The following is a 21547-nucleotide window of genomic DNA, read 5'->3' on the forward strand; positions in this document are numbered from 1 at the left end:
TCTTTTTCTCGAGAATCTTCACTAACTCTACAAATTTTCCAGCCAAAGTTCCTATGTTCCAAGACCCCACTCTCATCCTAGTACATCCCTTAACCCTCTTACCCCCTTACCCCCCCTCGCACCCTCTCCCCCGCGCTGAGACCCCCGAGGACAAGACCTTACCCGACCATTGTTCACCAAAGCCACTATAATTTAGGAGTCACTGCGCAAGCACTATCCCGAAAACAAGAGACAAAAATAAAATAAATTATCGAAATATAATCTACCACTAAAAATTGCAAAACAGGTGAAGAAATAAAATAAAGGAATTAACCGGAACTATAATCTACAACTAAAGGTCAGAAAAAACAGGTGAAGAAATAAAATAAAGGAACTAAAGAAACTATAATCTACAACTAAAGAATAAAAAAACAGGTGAAGATATAAAACAAAGACTTTGACTTTTCTAATATCTACATAATTTGAAGATATATACAATATTTGGAATAGACCACATAAACAGGACAAGGGGAAATTATACAACAACAATTATAAAGTCAGAGTAATGCAAAATATCTCAAACTAATTAAGATAAGCACGTATAAATAAGACACAGATGGGTAAAATGCGTAAATTTGAAAATCAACACTAACTCTGTTTCTTAATTCAAATGATAATTTATCATGCCGCTCTTGTTTATACATTGTACAGAGAAAGAAACTTCCCATTATTGTTCTTTTCTTGTATTAGCACTTTATTTCGAGTATAAAAATACCACTTGTAAGATGCGTTTCAAGAACGGGCTTTTTAAAACATTAGGCCAAATGGCCTCCGAGCAATCTTAAACTTCCACCCAATTTTAAAGTCGATACATGAACTATTCATTTTTTCATTTGAATACTTATACTTAATAGAATAATTATTAATTAGCACCTTTGATCATTGACTATACTTATGTGGCGGTAATTGATGTTGGGCATATTTTCATATATTTTCACTATTTTTCTGTATTTTTACTGTTTGATACTCCCTCCAGTTCACAATAAGTGACCAATTTGCCTTTTCATTTTGGTTCATAATAAGTGTCCAATTATGTAATCAAGAAAGAATTCAATTTGTTTTTACAAAATAACCCCTATGTACATATCCCTAAAAAAAATTCTTACTCTTCACATTAAATGTTTAATTAGGGGTAGTTTAGTCATAGTAGGTATTTTTGTATAGAATTTAGTATTTTCTTAATGAGCGTGCTAAAAGCAAATTGGACACTTATTATAAATCGGAGAGAGTATTAAATATACTATACTTAGCTTGATTATGGAGTTTTACACTTATTTAGATGTTAATGAATAATGTAGGTACTTTTAATGTAAAAATTCGGGAGCAAAATAATATTGCAAAGTATATTTATACATTACAATGATTAGCTCATGAGTATGCAATTATGACATAATGATAGGACGGAACATTTAATCTAAGCGACGCAGTCAGTATTCCTCGCGGTAAAGCTCGCGTCGCATTTTCCAATGCGAGAAAGTTCAGGCGCTTCGTGCTGCGACGCTCGGGTCTAGTTTTGAAGTTATTTTATCTTTTTATTTTTTTATTTTTTTATTTTGGACTTGATTATTTCGCCTAGGCTTTTATCCCACACCTATAAATAGTCCTTAAACATAATTTTTACACAACTTTTGATGAAGGTAAAGCACAGAACCGCCATAGAGACTGGATTATCATTTTTTCTACCAAACTTTATAATTTTTATGTTTCTTTGTATGATTTGTTGTTTGGCTACCATGTCTATGTGGAGCTAAATTTCACGTTCTAGAGTTGTGGTTCTTCATGCCTATTGTTATTCGGATATTGATTTTTCTTTCTTGATTTATCATATTGATTTGTTTATTCAATCTTGCGCTTAATTATTTAATTGCTTGGTCACCAATTGAATACCATCTACGAATCTAGAATTGAATTCGAAAGTAAAATTCTAGATTGCACATAGGATTGAGTAGAACAAGTTCTTGAACTTGGGTATCGAGGAACGGATTCGCGGTTAGGATAGACATATACCTAATTGCCTTACTTGGTTGATGTACATGAATTATAAATGTGTTCTTGTTGATTCTAACTCCATAGACATATAGACATTAGGTTAGCTTGAATAGGCGAGTAAGAACTCGACAGATTCTTATGAGCAATATTAACCCTGAACCAATAAGCTAGATAAATTAGTTAGTCAATTTAATTGAAGAATACAATAGGAATGTTAGATAACCCATAACCCTAGATCGTTTTCATCACATTAATAACATAAAAATCTGCTCTTCATTTGTCCTTAGTTCATTATTTGTTTTCTTTTTATTTTAATTAGATTAGAGTCATATACTTCTAGGTTTAATTCTTATTTAGATAATTAGGATAGTCTAATTTAGTTAATAGTTAATCACAAGTCCTTGTGGGTTCGACATCCGACTTTTAGTCACTTTATTATTTGACGATCGCGTATACTTGCATATGCGTTTAACCGCAATAAATTTTTGGCACCGTTGGTGGGGACTTAGAATTAACTATTTTTCTAAATTAGACTTTTACTTTTTTCTTTACATTTTTTTTTTGTAAATATTTTGATTTTTATAACAATTTGATTTTTCTCTTAGTGTGTTTCTAGTTCTCTCAACATGACATATGGGGATGAAATATCCGGAGGTAAGGTTATTGATGAAGACACTTGGTTGATGGAAGACTTTTTGGGCTTGTTTTGACCTGAACTTTTGGAGATCTGAATTTGAATATGGGAGTAAGAGTTGGTATTGGTACGAATATTCGCGATTAAGGGAATATGCGAACCGACGTTGTCTTCTAACAATGTTGGCGAATGATTGGTTTAAGGAGAGAGTTGATCTTGCACAAAAAATTGACATGTTTGGCTTGGCTTTGAACAACTTGGATGCAGATTTGAGTGCAAAAGTTGATGCGTTCAACGTCCAACAATTTAATGATGAGTTGTGTGAAACTGAAAAAAATCTTCCAGACCAAATTGAGAAGCTAAAACGAGTATACCAATCATTAGACCATTTTTTAGGATGCCAATATTGAGAAGAGTGTTCTAGAGTCATGTGAGGAAGTAGATAATGTTATATTTGACGACTCTAGTGCATGTAAATATGAGGATGTAAATAGTAATACAATTCTAGAATTGAGGCGTATTGGTCCTCATTAAAAATATTTTTTGACATTGTGTTTGGATGACATGAAAATCGAGTCATCTGAGCGTTTGGAGGAGTCAACGGAAGAGGAACAAGGTGCTTACATTCTTGGATTTGTCGTGCCAGAGTGAAAAGATTACATTCCTCATCTAAAAGCCGAGAAGTGTAGAGTGAAAAATTTATTACTTGGCCTGGTTATCTTTGTAGCATCACCAAAAGAACATAGCCGCAGACTGAATGCCCTGTTAGGTGTACAATTCTTAAGTTCAAGGTGGAGGCAAAAAGTGGTTCACGTCGTGTTGAGACGTTAAATAAGGCGCTTGTTGGGAGGCAACCCAACTTTACTGCTTTCTTTTATTTGCTTTTATTTTTGCTTATTTTTTATTATTTTTATTATTTTTATTATTTTTGTAGTATTTGTTTTGTAGGATCATGAGCATGGGACTCCAAGCCATAAGAAGTGTGCAAAAGAGAGAAGATGGTTGGAACTGGTATGAGTTATCCACAAAAAGGACCATCCTTGGGATAAGTATGAGTACCCCGAGAGCCACGATTGCTTCGGTCTTTGTCCACTTAGGGAGTTTCTTTTCTACACTCGTTATTTTTGCTTTATTTGTTCATTAGGGATACTGTATTTTTTTAAGTGCGGGGTGAAGAATTCCTCTAGATAATTAGTAGTAGTATGCTAATAAAGTATTAACTTCTTATTTTAATTTTAGCTTCTTATTTTTCTTTTTATAGTTGTGTAGTATTATTATAGTAGTTTTAGTAGCTTAAATTTTTTTTAGTGTAAAAAATTAGAAAAAACAATTTTTTTTTGAGAAATTTTGAACTTTTCCCAACGATGGATCTCCTATACAGTTTTCTTGAGGGATTAAAGTCTAACAAAAAATTATAATTTTTTTTTGAAAAAATAAAAAAAAATCCAAAAACATGTCATTTATTTTTCTTTAGGTAGTAATGATACATTGTGATTTTTCTTTGCACCTCGGTTCTTTTTTATGGGATGTAGATTGAACCGGGTAGTAGTTTTTTTTAATTTTTAGAGTAGATTAATATTTAAGGAATAAATAGAGGAAGAATGATGAACCTAGGCGCCTTTGACTTGTTTGATAGTAGCATATTTAGGCTTTGGCTTGTGTAATATCTTCCCTATATATTTGAAATTGAGCATGATGCCTCTATATATTGAATAGCATGTCTTGTGACACCTATGTCTCACTTTCTTGACTTGTATTCGCTTTGTGCTTAATGCTTAATATCTTGTGGCTCCGTGAATACTGGCATTGTTTGAGAATCCGAATAAGACCGTCCTTAGTGAGTCATGTACCATGTGTGAAGTGAGTTTTTATGTAGTCTATGTTGTTGTGATTGAGTCTAGGACTTGCCCCATATGTGAGTCGAAGAGAGATTTTAGGTGATGCTCCATTTGAAAAATAATTTTAGGCTTTCTTTGTTCTTTTTGAGCTCTATTACTCACTATGAATAAAAGTTATCTCTGGTTAACCCTTTTGAGCCTATAGACTTTTATTTGGCACCCACATTACAAGCATATACCTTTTTTGTTCTTAATTGACATTGTTTTGATCCTTTTACTTCTTAAAGCACTTTAATTGTGAAATGAGCGCTAAACGAAGTAAGAAGCACTACAACATTTTAGGTATGTAGCCACCCCAAAAAAGTGTGGCTTAAACTATCAAAAAGTGTGACATTTGATCAAAAGCCACACTTTTCAACTATAAACAATGCTTTCCGGAGGGTGGCCTAAAGTACCGTAACCTATTCCCTGTAGCCACGCTTTTTGGGCGTAGCTTTAGAAGCGTGTTGCCAATAAGATACAAAGGACACGGTTGTATTATCTGATACGACAACATTTTTCATGTGCTAAAGCTACACCTATGAGGTGTGGACTTTGATATCTATTAGGCTACGCTTTTGAAGTGTGGCAAATCTTGAATAGGTAATTCCAATTCTTTTTTAATAATATTTATGTGAGCCACAATTTTGTAACTGAAAAGTTATATGTTTTTACATAAATGTTGTAATTGTATGGATCTGAATTTGACCGACCATGACCTGCAGTGAGCACGACTGACGACCGAGCACCTTCGAGTCGATGCCCAGAAGGGTATGACCTTGTAGTAAGAGAAAGAATAATACGACCTCGGTGGTAGAGTAAGCATATTACGGGACATTGAGAATATTCCTAAAAAAGGATCTTTTGCATGTCGTTTCTACCGGGGGGGATTCCTCAATATATAAGAGGAATGAGAGCCTTGTAAAAGGGGCAGACTCTTTAAAATTCACGAACCTTGAATAAAAAAGGATATTTACAATTCTCTTCTCTATTACTATCATCCTAGAGTTTATTATCTTCAGCCACGATTTACCCCTTCATCTTTGATTGATTTATTCAAAAAGGTTTTAATATCTTTTGAGTCAAACAATTTGGCGCCGTCTGTGGGGATTTCCATAGCTAAAATCATAGTTCTCATCTAGGTTCTTGAAAGTGACGATTACTCTTCTTCAAACCTCATAAAAACCAACAATGGCGGAAAAAGAAGCGAGGCTGAAGATGATAGCAAATGTCTCAAACAATCTCCTGAACTCCCTCAACGAAGCCGGTAGAGAATACATCGAGAATACAACACCAAGAGTTACACCAGAGGGGGAGATCTCACCTTCTCCACACGGGGATCTAACGGTCTTGCGTGAAAGGGGATCCTCAACGTCCACGATGGAGGAAGCACCACCAACAGTCAAAAAGCTGCTAGAAGAATGGTTGACAAGCGCTCTGAGCAATATGCTCGAAAAACCCCCTCAAGGAAATGTCGAAGACTTACCACCTACAGAAATCGCAGCTACCACCAGCGAGCCAAGCACTACACAAACGAGAAACAAAACACTTCGTGATCAAATCAAGGAGCATCAAGAAAGGGTTGACAAAATACCAGGCGCCCCTAAGCTATTACCAAAACACGATGTGGGCCGATTCGTCGAACAGTCATACAACGACGGGGCTATTCCTCATCCTATTCCAAATCCTTCAAGATGCCGCCATACTTGAAAATATATGATGGGACCACGGATTCGGAGGATCATCTAATCCATTATGTTACTGCAGTAAAGAGCAACGATCTGTCAAAGGAACAAGTACCATCTGTGCTGCTAAAAAACTTTGATGAGACTTTGACAGGGGGAGCATTGACGTGGTACTCCCAGCTACCAGCACGATCAATATCAATATTTGAAGAAATGGCGGATAAATTCGCCACCGCTCATGCAGGGGCGAAGAAGGCTGAAGCTAGGGTCAATGATATCTTCACCATCAGGCAAACGACGGGTTAGGGACTTCGGGACTTCCTGGCCCGATTCAACAGAGTAAGGATGAGCCTACCGAACGTGTTAGAAGGGGCAGTAGCAGCCTTTCAAAATGGGTTAAACAGGAACAGATCAAAGGTAACCAAAAAACTACTCAGCAGACTCATGAAATACCCCCCACCACATGGGAAAAGATCTACAATGCCTATTGCGCCGAGGTAAGGGCAGATGAGGACGATTTGAACGGCCCGATTCAGCGATTAACGTCGGTTCAGACTGAGTCAAGGAGAGATCGATGTAATGATGGGTGAAGGGCTCAACCCTCACGTTTCAATTGAGAAAGGCATCAGACCTATGTCCGAACATCTAACCCGCCCCCTCCAAGACATCCGAATGCCGTGCTACGACACACTGCACCCCTTTCAAAATGATAGAGGTATGCCTCCACTGTTATCTGCTCATAACTTTTGTGTTTCCCCTTCAGAGATAGTGTACGCATTGGAGAAGCTAGGCACGAAGGTGCAGTGGCCGCAAAAAATGAAATCAGACTCAAGCACTAGGAGGTCAAACGTCCTCTGTGAATTCCATCAAAAAAGAGGACACAAGACTGAAGATTGCATAGGCCTGCGGCAGGAAGTAGTTAGGATGTTGAACCTGGGGTACTTGAAAGAACTGCTCTGCGATAAACGGAGGGCCAACTTCGCCAGAGGACGCGATACATCTTAAGGACCTCCAAAGCCACCGTCGCCAGCACGCACCATACAGATGATCATTGGCGGTGGCAACGACATGGTAATCAACCATGTGAAATTCACCACCACGCATAAACTCAAACGGACGGTCGCCCACGAACGGTATGATGACCTCGAAGACAGTATCATCTTCGATAAGTCAAATGCCGATGGTTTGTCTTTCCCTCACTATGATGCTTTGGTTATAACTTTATGCATCGCTGATACAGATGTAAAAAGAATCATGGTAGACGATGGAAGCGGCGCGTGTATTGTTCACCTTCGAGTCCTCATGGAAATGAGGCCTGAGGATAAAATAATAAAGCGTTGCATAACACTAACAGGTTTTAACAATGCAGTAGAGTGGACATCCGGAGAAATAGCGCTGCCTGTCCTAGCAGGAGTCACACTAGAAATAACATTCCACGTCATGAACCATGATACAACCTATAACGCCATCATAGGGAGACCATGGATACACGCCATGCGAGCCGTCCCCTCAAGCTTCTATCAAGTGATCAAATTTTCCACCTCGTGGGGAATATTCAGCATCCGAGGTGAGCCACACACCGCCCAAGAATGCTATCGGATCGCCCAAGATTGCACGCACACCAAACAACTTAAAGGAGTAAGTGCGGAGGCATAACAATCAACCATGTCGGGAACTAAACTCGACCCACAAGCAGAGGCCATCCAGGACCCAGATATCATAGAAGCTTACAAGGCAACTATAGAGGATCTTGACCCCGTCCAATTGGATGACGCTGACAACACAAAAAAGGCTTACATAGGGCACAACCTCTCGGAGCCAAGTAAGTATCGTGAATTTTTAACTAACAACGCCGATTTGTTTGCCTTCTCTCACTCAGATATGCCAGGAATCCCAAAGGACATCGCTACTCACAAACTGAATGTCGACCCACTCTATCCACCGGTACGGCAAATGAGGAGAAAGTTCAATACTGCAATCAATGAAGTAGTCAGCGAAGAGGTGGATAAATTACTCACTAACGGTTCCATTCCATCAGAGAATCAAAGTACCCCCAATGGGCCACCAACGTGGTCATGGTCAAAAAGAAGAACGGGAAATGGCGAATGTGTGAAGACTTCACCGATCTAAATAAAGCATGCCCAAAGGATTCCTTCATGTTACCCCATATCGACCAACTGATCGATGCGACAGTGGGGCATGAATTGCTGAGCTTCTTAGACCCCTACTCCGGTTACAATCAAATCCTAATGGCTGAAGAAGATCAAGAAAAGACGACTTTCATCACTCACCAAGGAACGTATTGCTATAAAGTGATGCCGTTCGGACTCTAGAATACAGGGGCCACGTACCAGAGGCTAGTCACCAAGATGTTCAAAGAGCAGCTCAGCAAGACCATGGAGGTGTATATAAATGACATGCTGGTAAAGTCGGCAAAGAAGGAGGATCACATTAGCCATCTGAAAGAAGCCTTCGAAATATTAAGGCAGTATGGGATGAAGTTAAATCCCGAGAAATGCGCCTTCGGCGTAACCTCAGGAAAATTCCTCGGTTTCCTCGTATCACAAAGGGGAATCGAACTCAACCCGAATCAAATTAAAGCCATCGATATAATACCAGAAGTACTAACCAGCAAAGAACATGTACAGAAGCTAATAGGGCGAATAACCGCATTGTCGAGCTTCATTTCACGATCCTCGGACAGATGCCACAAATTCTTCAATGTGTTGAGAAAAGACCACGGGTTACAATGGAACGAGGAATGTGTCGACGCCCTTAGAAAGCTAAAAGCGTATCTGTCTTCGCCACCACTACTCGTCAAAACGGACCCGGGTGAATGTCTACTTGTGTATTTGGTAGTTTCTGAAGTTACAGTAAGTGCAGTCTTTGTCCGGGAAAATAAAGGTACGCAGTCTCCCATTTACTATATCAGCAAAACTTTAATAGATACCAAGACAAGGTACCCTCACCTTGAAAAGCTAGCTCTGGCACTGGTCGTAGCTTCACGTAAGCTTAGACCATATTTTCAATGTCACCACATAAAAGTGTTAACGACCTTCCCCCTGAGAGGTATCCTGCACAAACTCGAACTATTAGATAGACTTGCCAAATGGGCCATAGAATTAAGCGAGCACGACATAACATACCAACCGCGAACTGCCATTAAGTTGAAGGTGCCCGCCGACTTCGTCGCTAATTTCGGCGCAGAGATATTGCTCGAGGCAGAACAAGAAGCACTTCGCGCTCCCTAACGTACTGACCTCTGGGTCCTCTACACCGATGGAGCCTCGAATGCCTCGAGATCGGGATTGGGACTCGTCCTCGAGGTCCCTACGGGAGAAGTAATTCACCAGTCCATACGATGCCTCGAGATGACTAACAACGAGGCCGAGTATGAGGCTGTGATTGCAGGTTTGAAGTTAGCCCTCAAATACGGTGCCCGATGACTCGTCCTCCACTGTGACTCTCAACTCGTTGTGAATCAAGTTACCAGGACTTTCCAAATCAAAGATCAGAGACTACAAAAGTACTAGTCAGAAATCCACAAACTGCTGCCAGAGTTCGATGAATGCTGCCTCGACCAGATACCTAGGGCGCAAAATATTCAAGCAGATGGCCTCGCCAAATTACTGCGGCCACCAAGAATATCGACCAAGAAAATGTGGTCACCCCTCTTCACTCCGCAATAGACCACGTCGAGGTATGTTCTATAAATCTAACTTGGGATTGGCGTAACCGCTTTGCAGCCTATTTACAGGATGGATCGCTCCCACGAGACAAAAAAAAGCCAAAAAACTCCGGGTACAGGCAGCCCAATACAACCTAGTAAACCATGATCTCTACAAGAGAACGTTCAGCGGCCCCCTAGCCAAATGTCTTGGACCACATCAAACAAGGCGAGTACTGGAAGAAGTACACGAAAGGCACTGCAGCGCTCACATGGGAAATTGCACCCTCGTTCAATGTCTCATTCGCGCCGATTACTACTGGCCTACCATGAAAAAAGAAGCTGCGGACTATGTCCGAAGGTTCGAGCAGTGTCAAAAGTATGCCCCTATGATACATCAGGCAGGAGAACTCCTCCATTTCGTCATTTCGCCATGACCATTCATAAAATGGGGAATGGACATAGTCGGCCCCCTCCCAGCAGGGCGATGTAAGGTACGCTTCCTTTTGGTTTTAACTGACTACTTCTCTAAATGGATGGAAGCAGGTGCATACACTCAGATACGTGAGCAGGAGGTCATCGCCTTTATATGGAAAAATATTGTATGTCATTTTGGCATCCCTAAGGAAATCAGCTGTGATAATGGACTTCAATTCATCGGAAAAAGAACAACTAAGTTCTTCGAAAAGTGGCACATCAAACGGATACTCTCCACGCCATATCACCCTGCCGCCAATGGCCAAGCCGAGTCCTCCAACAAAGTAATACTGAACATATTGAAAAAGAAGCTCGAAGAAGCTAAGGGCTATGGCCTGAACTACTACCCGAAGTATTATAGGCATACCACACCACGCCAAAATCCAGCACGGGAGAAACGCCATACTCACTAGTCTACAGGACCGACATAATTATACCCGTCGAGGTTGGGGAGCCCAGCTTGAGATACTCCAACGAGATCGGAGCAGATAACGATGAAAGTAGGCTATAAGATCTGGATGAAATTGAAGAACAAAGAGACATGGCCCACGTAAGAATGGTAGCCCAGAAGCAGCAAGTAGAAAGATACTACAACAAGAGAGCCAAGGTGCGATCACTCAAAGTGGGCGACTACATCCTCAAGGCCAAAACGCAGGCATCAAAGGATCCAAATGAAGGAAAGTTAGGAACAAACTGGGACGGACCGTATAAAATTGTAGCAGCAACAACAAAGGAGCATTCCAACTAGAAACAATGGAGGGAAAACTGCTCCAAAACAACTAGAACATCGCCCACATCAAATATTTCCACTTCTAAAAGGTGTCACTTAAGTCGTACTCTTTCTCCCTCACCCGGGTTTTGTCCTAATCGGGTTTTCCCAGGGAGGTTTTCAACGAGGCGGAAAGAGAGATGCCCTACGGGGTGACATGCCGTTCATTACCTCCACCCGTCAATATGATCTCCGGATCGAAGTAATGAAGGGATTACATACAGATAGTCTAATCTCCATTGTATGAATGGAATCTAATCTCCATTGTATGAACTAAATCTAATCTCTATTGTATGCACAAAATTTAATCTCCATAGCATGTGCAGAACCAGATCTCCACTAATCGACAGGTGACGTCTTCCTACGGGAACATGGTCAAATCTCAAAACATGAGTTCGACCTCGTTCGAACTATGACGGGATACTACTTCGACGATAGTTCGAAGCAACATATCAATGGCCAAGGCCATCGACAAAACATGAGTTCGACCTCGTTCGAACTATGACGGGATACTACTTCGACGACAGTTCAAAGCAACATCCCAATGGCCAAGGCCATCGACAAAACATGAGTTCGACCTCGTTCAAACTGCGACAGGATACTACTTCAACGATAGTTCGAAGCAACATCCCAATGGCCAAGGCCATCGACAAAACATGAGTTCGACCTCGTTCGAACTACGACAGAATACTACTTCGACGACAGTTCGAAGCAACATCCCAATGGCTAAGGCCATCGACAAAACATGAGTTCGACCTCGTTCGAACTATGACGGGATACTACTTCGACGACAGTTCGAAGAAACATCCCAATGGCCAAGGCCATTGACAAAACATGAGTTCGACCTCGTTCGAACTACGCAGGGATACTACTTCGACGACAGTTCGAAGCAACATCCCAATGGCCAAGGCCATCGACAAAACATGAGTTCGACCTCGTTCGAACTACGCAGGGATACTACTTCGACGATAGTTCGAAGCAACATCCCAATGGCCAAGGCCATCGATAAAATATGAGTTCAACCTCGTTCGAACTACGGCAAGATATTACTTCGACAGCAGTTCGAAGCAATACCCAATGTCCAAGGCCATCGACAAAACATGAGCTCGACCTCGTTCGAACTATGACGGGATACTACTTCGACTACAGTTCGAAGCAACATCCCAATGGCCAAGGCCATCGACAAAACATGAGTTTGACCTCGTTCGAACTACGACGGGATATTACTTCGATGACAGTTCGAAGCAACATCCCAATGGCCAAGGCCATCGACAAAACATGAGCTCGACTTCGTTTGAACTACGACGGGATACTACTTCGACGACAGTTCGAAGTATCCCAATGGCCAAGGCCGTTGACGAAAATATTGGTTCGACCTCGTTCAAACCACGACGGGATTCTACTTCGACGGTAGTCGAAGCAACATCCCAATAGCCAAGGGCATCAATATCATATGCAATAAACAAAAGAGAAAACGACAAACAAATAAACCGACAAAAGTAAAGTTTACATTGCAGCAAAATATCATTTACATTTGCCCCTACAAACAGGCCCTAGTACGGCCCTTGCCAAAAATTCCCAAGCAAAAGAAAAATACAAACCAAGACTAAGCATCATCACGAGCGGGGTAAGCATATTCATACCATGAATCTGAAGCAAGGTAATTCGCGTCATCAGAATTGATACCTTCCCCGTCAGGAGTGAGAGGGTCGTACCCACATGACTCACAAGCTGCATGCGCTTCAGCGTGCACCGCCTAAACCTCCGCCTCCGTAGCCCTGCCCTCGGCATGAAAAGCCTTATAAACATCAAGCCGAGCCTCCGCATGGACCCATAATTCATACAAGCGATGGGACGAGCCCTGGTCAGCTGAGGCTCAAGACGTAGAAGGCTGAGAACGTCGATTTGCCTCCTCCGCCCTTAGCAAAGCCATTTGTCCCTGCAATTCGGCCAACTCTACCTCTAGCTCCCTAACACGCCCTTCGAGCCTTGCGACTTGATGACCAGAGGCTTCCCTCTCCCCAGTAAGTTCCGACCTAGAAATGCGGAGAGCATCCTCCAAGGATACCGACTCAAAAATAGTGGCTGCCAACTTATCAGCGTTGGCGCTTAGCTTGCTCTTGAGCACGTCAATCTCCACTACCTTAGCATTCAACCCGGTGGTCAAGTCAGCCACCTTCAGCTATAAATCGACATTCTCAGCCGTTACCCCTGGCTCAACTCGATCTCGTCCTCCTTCTCCTTAAGGAAAGACTCCAGTTCGCTATTACAGGCGATAGCCCTCACAAGCTCCTCGTCTCTCTCCCTTAACTCCTCTATCCTACGGTCCAATTGCCCCCCCCCCGCTGCTTAAGCCCCCCGTGAAACACCTAAAACTTGGGATCCTGATGATAGATGTCAGACATCGCCTGATGTTTAGCACGGTACTGCTGATACTTCGACGACATCTTCTTATAAAGGCCCGTCCTTTTCCTTTCACGACGCTCCCTCTCTACATCCAGGACGAGGGTTTGACAAAAGAGAAGGGCAGAAGTTAGAAAACAAAATGCACAACGCCAACTGTCGCACCAACCTCATGATAAAAAGAGAAGGAAAGGAAACCTACCTGCAAAGCCATACCAGCGACCTTCTGAGATAACTCCACGTCGCTCATCGCTCCAAGCATCCAGCTTTCAGGAGCGGCAGATAGAGGAGCAAGGGCCGACGCAACTTGCTCGTTGTTCAACAACAAGTTGTAGTTCCCTGGGACTATCACATGACGGTCGGACCCATCCATCCTAACCTCCACATAGGTGACGTCCTCTGGGTCGATATCCGAACCCGAGTCATCACCCTCGATACAAGGTCTTTCAACATTAGATGATGCACCACCCTCAACGGAGCGCACTGAACCAGCTCTTGGGCCAATTTCCTCCACTTGGGGAGACCTCCCCGACAAAATGGCATCAGCCATAAATACGGGCACCAGGGCTGTCCGGGATGCCCCGCTGCCATCGACATCTATAGCCACGCCCTTTCCCAGCTCCAACCTCCTCCTTTTCCTCTCTAACGGCTCGTTGCCATTAGAAGATTCATCCACAGGATGTGAAGTCGGTACCGACGAGGCTTCTTCCCTCGTGGCCACAGTTCGAGACGAATCTCCCAGTTGAATAAGCTAAGGACTGCCCTCCCGAATAGGCTCGCAAAAAATAAATCCCGTGCCCGCAGTAGCAGCGGCTTGTCTAAAAGCGGGAATGGGCACTTTCTGTCTAGAAGCTCCCCGACCTGTCGTCATAATGGGTCGTACCTTTAAGCAGGATCGCATGGCCAATGAGGCAGTAAAAGCAAATATTTACCTAAGGAAACCTTAGGGCCATAACGTTGCACGAAGGCGGACCAAGTCCGAGTTTCCGCTAGATGAGGCAACACACGGGCTACCCAATCCTTGATATCCGCAATAGGGAGAGGCGGATGGCCCATAGCTGCAAAACGGTGAGTAAGTAAAAGCTACAATAATCACGGAAAAGAGGGGAACTTAACGAACGACGACACTTACGATTTCGGTTCCATCGTTCCGGAAATATGGCGGAGTCAAAAATGACGTGTTCGGTTTTGATGAAGAAATACTTGTGCCAGAACTTACGCTCGCCCGGCCATCTGTTCCGACCACCAGCCCTTTCGTACCACGAAGTCTCAAATGCACCATGGTACCCTTGAGGAAGCCGGGCGCGAATAGGTGCAAAAGATGATGAACCGAGACGCTACACTCTGCCAACTCTGCGTATTTAGTCAATAGCAGAAGCATCTTAAGCGTGTACGGTGAAAGCTGTGCTGGGAAAACCTGGTAAAATCTACAGAATTCTTCCGCCAAGGGGAAGAGAGGAAGGGTGTAGCCGATCACGAAAGGATACTCGTAGAAAGCACAGTATCCAGGCCTATGGACGTCAACGTAATCCTCCCCCGCCAGAATCATCTCTACATGGGCAGGGATACCGTATTTTATACGGAGGGCATCAAGATGAACCTGCTTCATCTCTGAAAACATGGGGTTCGGGGTAGGAGGTGGATCTTTGAGGAAATCATTCCAGGACAAAGGATGCCTCGGTAGTAGCTCCTCCACCGTAAGAGGGTTGTCACCTTCTTCTGCCACCACTTCTCCGCTGCCAGAAAAGGCACTATGGATGAAGGGGTGGCTTCAGGAACCTCTTTTCTAGCACGACGGGACCTCGTCATAGTTTCGTTTAAAGGAGTAGCGACACAAAGGGAGTGAGAAATAGGAAACTTCTGGCGAAGAATAGAAACAGGAGCAAGAAGGTGTAAGAACAAATGTAGAAGACTGAGAGGCTATCAAAAAGGGAGTAGCTAAAGTTTTTCAAAAAATTAAACCCTTCATCTATTTATAGGGTTGGGTAGCACCAGAATCGAGGCGGCAAGCCTCAAATCAGCACAAGAATCAAAGCGCCAAACCGTCAGTCTTTACCTCGAAAATTCGCGTAATGATAACGCACGTAAAGCTGACATCACCCCCGAGTAGCGTGTACTCTACAACGCTTCGCTGAGTGTGATAGCCATCTCGCGTTGGCCGCGTCGCAACGTCCCTACGGATCAAATTTCTCCCAAAGAAGGCAGAGTCCACTCATCGGGGACACACCCGGTCGCAACCCCGACGAGCGGAGGGACTAACTGTATGGGTCTGAATTTGACCGACCACGACCTGTAGTGAGCACGATAGACGACCGAGCACCTGCGAGTCGATGCCCAGAAGAGTACGACCTTGTAATATGAGAAAGAATAATACGACCTCGGTGGTAAAGTAAGTATATTAGGGGACATTGAGAATATTCCTAAAAAGGATCTTTTGCATGTCGTTTCTATGGGGGGAGGGGGAGATTCCTCAATATATAAGAGGAATGAGAGCCTTGTAAAAGGGGAAACTCTGTAAAATTCACAAACCTTGAATGAAAAAGGATATTTACAATTCATTTCTCTCTATTACTATCATCCTAGAGTTTATTATCTTCAACCACGATTTACCCCTTCATCTTTGATTGATTTGTTCAAAAAGGTTTTAATATCTTTTGAGTCAAACAATAATCATATTTATTTCAAGCATATACATTAGGATCTCAAGCATTAAATTAGAAAACAAATAACCAAAAAAAAAAAAACAATTCCACTGAACTTCAAAGCAGAAATATATTTCATGTGCTACACATTAATAAAGCTTTGTTTCAATATGTGAACTAGCAACAAACTATAAAAAACCGAATGTATTCACATAGATGAATAATAAATATCACAATTGTTGAAAAAGTCTTCATCATTCACTTCAATAAATTAATTGGACTTGTGGCCAACATTTTCAATTAGATCACCTGCATTTTTCTACACATTTGAGATGAAATTAGAAATTACAAAGAAATACATATATAATATGAACGGGTTAAAGCAACATTTGTCTTACTAAGAACTAACAAAAATCTGACATAAACTATAATGTAAAAGGTACAACAACCTTTTTTTTTTTGGTCAAGATATTTTATTACAACAACACATAAGTGCTGGATTAGAAGTAACTTTGATTACAAGCTCCTTTAACTATATGTATGGAGTTAATGCAGTCAACAATATTACTAACAACTTCAACATCTTCAATTGGAATCGGGAAATAAATTGTGAGAAAGAATCACCATAGGCGAGTAGCACGAGTATAGATTAAGTTAAACTCTTTCAAAAATCCGGAGTAAACACTAAGCGATAAAGAGGGTGCATTATTTAGGTGTTGTCAATCTTAAGGTTCAGACATATCTTACCCGAATTTTAATCTATTATGTTGGTGAAAAGTAATATTTATATTTGTCAAATCTATAGTAAAAGTTTGAAATAAGAAAAGGCTCAACCTAATGCTAGAGCATCCCTTGCTTTATCTATAAAAGAAGCTAATAATCACCAACGAAATATCTTCAAAAGAGCTCATAACAGAGTAAGAGAGAATCAGCTAGCTATTTTAGCTAAATGCTCATCATATTTTGCAAGTGAGGGGACAAAAATTTGCAAGAATATCTTCATAAGCAAAAATATAATGCCATGAAAAAGACATTTTCTTCCGGGCGAGGCAACCTTAGACTAAGGAAAATTGAGAATTAAGTAAACTTTACATTGTTTCGAGTATTGCAAAATTAAATATTTAGAAAAGAATGTTCTTGTAAGTTAAATACCTTTTCAAGACTCGGAGGATGGCCTCAACCAGAAGAATGTAGATGATTTTAGCCTCTCAAAACCATGCACTGCCTGCATCAACAGATGAAGGAAGGTTGAATCCGACACACCTTAGTATATATCTTGAATATTCATTTTAGGGTTGTTTACCAATTGACTAAAAATATATCACATTTTTTCTCTCGTTAAGAGACTAAAATTAATGTGAAATACATGCTCACAATCAATCACATAGTATAACGAAAAAGAAAGATGGACTTGTATGAATTATAAAAGCCAATTGGCTAATAGCACAACTACACAAGACCTGGAAAGTTTCTGTTTCACCAAAATTTTATTTTGGAGCTCCAAGTACACTGTTCAAGCAACTCAAGTTTAACAAATCAATGGGTTAATGGATAAATTTCACCCAATTTATTACAAACTACTGGAGTTCTAAGCTAAAGCTAGCTCCCAATGAATAATATAGTTGCAGTTAATTTTTTTCTTAAGTGAAACAGAAGCAAAACACAATTTCTCAATAAAAGACTGCACTTTTTTCAAACTGCAACTTTATACCAAGTGTTTATCCGAAGAAAATGAGTTTTGGAAGTTCTAATGTTCATATCACAATAGTAACCATGAAATACAAGAGCAAATTGAGCTTGTACACGTGTTTCCTATGTTTAAAGTACCATCAGAAATCATTTGTCTAAGTGGCAGTAGTTTCTGCTAGCTGAAACATGCAAACTTTGGGATGGCGCAGATGATCTATACTCCAAATCAAAATTCAGAATATAAAATGTACCAAATTATTCGAATACAACACTAACTCCTATCCAATGCACCTTTTATTCACATGAAGTAATGTTGATCTTCTCACAATAAATCTTAAGCTGCCCTGCGAGAGATACATATGTTTTACAGAAGATCACAAAAGTACAAGATATTACATATTATAGAAATGGAACAAGTTTTATACTTGAATGCAACCACCATACCAGTGAAACTCTCAGAGATGTTTTCCAATCAATAATAATTGAGACTGCTAAAATGAATCTACTTAAGACCTTTCTATACGTAGAAACAAGGAAAAAATGACATTTGTGAGTACCCAAGAAAGAAAATGACGTAAGCTGGTGCGAAGGTGCAGAGCAAGAAAAATATGAAATTTGTGAGTACCCTGAAGCCATATATACTTGTAGTCAAAGAAGAAAGCACATACCGTGAGCAGCTAGGGTTGTTGCTACTAGAATTAGGCTCACAAATCAACTAAGGTTTTGAAATAAATTACTAATCTTTGGGACAAACAAAACAATAAATAATTTATGCATTCATTCTTTTCTGGAATAAGTATCAAATTAGATAGCAGGAGTAACAACAAAAATATTAATACCGTTTAGAATATAGGAAATTACAGCAATCGGAGACCATAAGATGGTAAACATTGAAGTAGAAGAGCAGCAACCTGAAATTGAGGCCACCTCTTCTACCATATCTATCCATTTTTTGGCCCAGACAAATGCAAATGAATTCCCGTTTCTCTAGCTTTAATAATTTCTTCGATGTGTTTGGAAAAAAAGAACCATAATTTAAAGCAAACATTTTCTTTTGATAGGGATTTCAGAGGAACACTACTTAAAGGAAGGTGAAAAGGTGCAGAAACACTACCTAAGAAGGTGTAGAAACACTTCCGCAGATTCGTCAGAGGTGCTGTAGTAAGAAACCCTAAACTAATATATCCATAGAGATTTTAGGGAGGCGCATGATCTTTTGCCCTTTTGAAATTGGGAAAAAATATTTCACTTATAATATTGGAAGGAACATTTTAGCCAAAAAATTTATTGGACTTTTAGAGCACACTTATAAAGTGTTGCTTTTTAGAATCAAACAAAGTGCACGCTTAAAGGTATAGCCATATATACAAGTAATTGTTGTCAATTATTTAATGATTTAGCAACGTTTAATAAGCGTGGCCTAATAAAATAAAGAGCACGCCTTACAAGCGTGACCATGTTTTCCGTAGCCAAAAGTTCTATACAAAGGCCACCCCTTGAAAGCGTACTCAAATATATTTTTTGTCATACTTTTCAAGCGTTGTCTAAAACTAGTGTGGCATTAGGCCATATTTGTTGTAGTGAAGGAAAATTTGGTGGCTTTTGGGTGGAACTAATGAAATAAAGAAATGTGCACTTATTTATAAAATAATATACCACTAGCGAAAATTAAAAAGGAAAAAGAATAGTTGAAAAAAAAAAGAAAAAAAAATATATGTAGGCAAATAAAATATTGTCTTGTTCTTGCTAGTGGGATATAAATTAAAATAGTGCTTAAAGAAAGAGGGAACGTTGAAGTGGGTGATTTTAGTTGTGAAATTAAAGTGTATTGAAGAATTTGCGCTTAAAGTTTATTACGTGATGTGTTAAAGTGCTTACGAGGGTGAACCACTAATCCTAAATATATCATACCCCGTCCCTTATCCCACATTACAACCATATAAAGTCCTAATTGATTATAGATCGAGTGAACCTACATTAGTAGAGATTTATATTATGGGTAAGCCTATGGTACCGTTTGCATGCATGCGACTTCTTTGTGAGAGTGAGAGAGTGAGCGACTTTCTTTGATATATGTGAGTCCTTAAAATATATTTGAGCATGAAATTCGAATGTGTGGAATCTTTTTACTCTGTTTGATTTTGCTGCGGGGGCACATGATTGCACGAGGCATAGGTAACGTTATTAGGGTTCTCTATGATGTTGAGTATTCAAGCCATGAATGCATTGTGACATTGAGTCGGTTTTGAGGCTAGGATTGTTATGAGCATGATATTTTGTTTTGAATATTTTTTAAGTGTGGCATAAGTTAAAATAAAGTGTATGGTGAACGTATATGCTCTAGCTTAATTGTTGCTATCAACCAAGGTCATACGCGTAGTGTACTTTGAATAGTAGGAGCTTAATTTTATTTCGTCTATTATAGTTGTTTGATCGATGACGAACAAAGATATAAGTGTGGGATGGTGATGTTGGGTATTTTTTCACATATTTTGACACTAATTTTTTTGTATTTTTACCGCTCTTTGATTATATTTGATATTAAATATACTTCACTTAGCTTGATTATGGAGTTTTACACTTATCTGGATGTTAATGAATAATGTAGGTACTTTGGAGAAAAAATTCGGGAGCAAAATAATATTGCAAAGTATATTTTATACATTACAATGATTAGCTCATGAGTATGCAATTATGACACAGTGATCGGATGGAACAAAACAGCAAAATAAACATAGGGAGGTGAAGACATTACCTTGGAAAAGGATGGACACGTGGAAGGGAAGGTCCTTATGGCACAAAGCAGTTGGAATGACTATTATCGGAGGCAAAGAATGGACATTGTAACAATATTAGAGTTGAAGCAGCGAAACATTTAATCCAGGCGACGCAGGCAGTTTTCCTCGCGGTAAAGCTCGCGTCGCATTGTCCAACGCGAGAAAGTTCGGGCGTTTCACGCTGCGACGCTCGGTATGAATACCTAATTTTTGCCTATTTTAACACCTTCTAAATTTATTAGTATTTTTTTTTATTTAATAGTTTTTTTAATTTTGTGTGTTTAATTGCGTATTTCCGACCATAAAAATACCAAAAATAATTTTTTCTTCATTTGCGCATTTTAGAAATTAATTAAATGTTCAATAGGTGAATTAATCTAGTTAATAGATCATTTAAATAAGTTATTTAATTATTTAATTTGTTTGTATAAAATTTAGTTTAGTAAGTTTGAATAAGGAAGAAATTGGGCTAAATTTGAAAGAAAAAATGTCCAAGAGTGCAAGATAAGGGGCTGCCATTGAAAGAGTCCGAAACTACGTAGTTTTGCCTCAAAACTACGTCGTTTCACTAAATGAACAAGATCAAATCTTACCCATCCATTCCATCTTGATCCAATGAATCTCATTCACTTTTGGCCTAGGTATTTAAAGCCTCAAAAATCTGAAAAATTGTCCCCATTTCCACCCATAATTCTTTTCTCCTTCTTCTCTCTTCTCTCTCTCTTCACTCTCTCTTCGCCGCCTCTACGCCGCCGCCGGAAATCGCCCACCGACGGCGGACCACCTCCAAACCATCTCAAAATTTTATCATGTAATCTCCAATACCTCCTCTTTCCATATCTCCAAACCAAATCCTTCAAAAACCCCTCAAACTCCTTGAATCTTAGATCTAGAAAACT

General features: G+C 40.2%; 1 long non-coding RNA gene across 4 annotated transcripts; it reads right to left on the reverse strand.

Moving 5' to 3' along the window:
* Positions 1-16293: 16293 nt before the first annotated feature.
* On the reverse strand, positions 16294-19179 carry LOC104232396 (uncharacterized). Of its 4 annotated transcripts, none has more exons than XR_011406582.1 (4): positions 18986-19179; positions 18163-18210; positions 17335-17407; positions 16294-16501 (listed from the first exon to the last, which is right to left on the reverse strand). It is a non-coding gene; the product is annotated as an uncharacterized lncRNA (long non-coding RNA). The 4 variants fall into 4 exon arrangements; XR_712323.2 differs by having other exon boundaries at positions 18163-18215; XR_011406583.1 differs by lacking the exon at positions 18986-19179 and adding an exon at positions 18316-18690 and having other exon boundaries at positions 18163-18215.
* Positions 19180-21547: the final 2368 nt, after the last annotated feature.

This window comes from Nicotiana sylvestris, chromosome 4 (assembly GCF_000393655.2).
Source record: "Nicotiana sylvestris chromosome 4, ASM39365v2, whole genome shotgun sequence".
NCBI classification, from domain to species: Eukaryota; Viridiplantae; Streptophyta; class Magnoliopsida; order Solanales; family Solanaceae; genus Nicotiana; species Nicotiana sylvestris.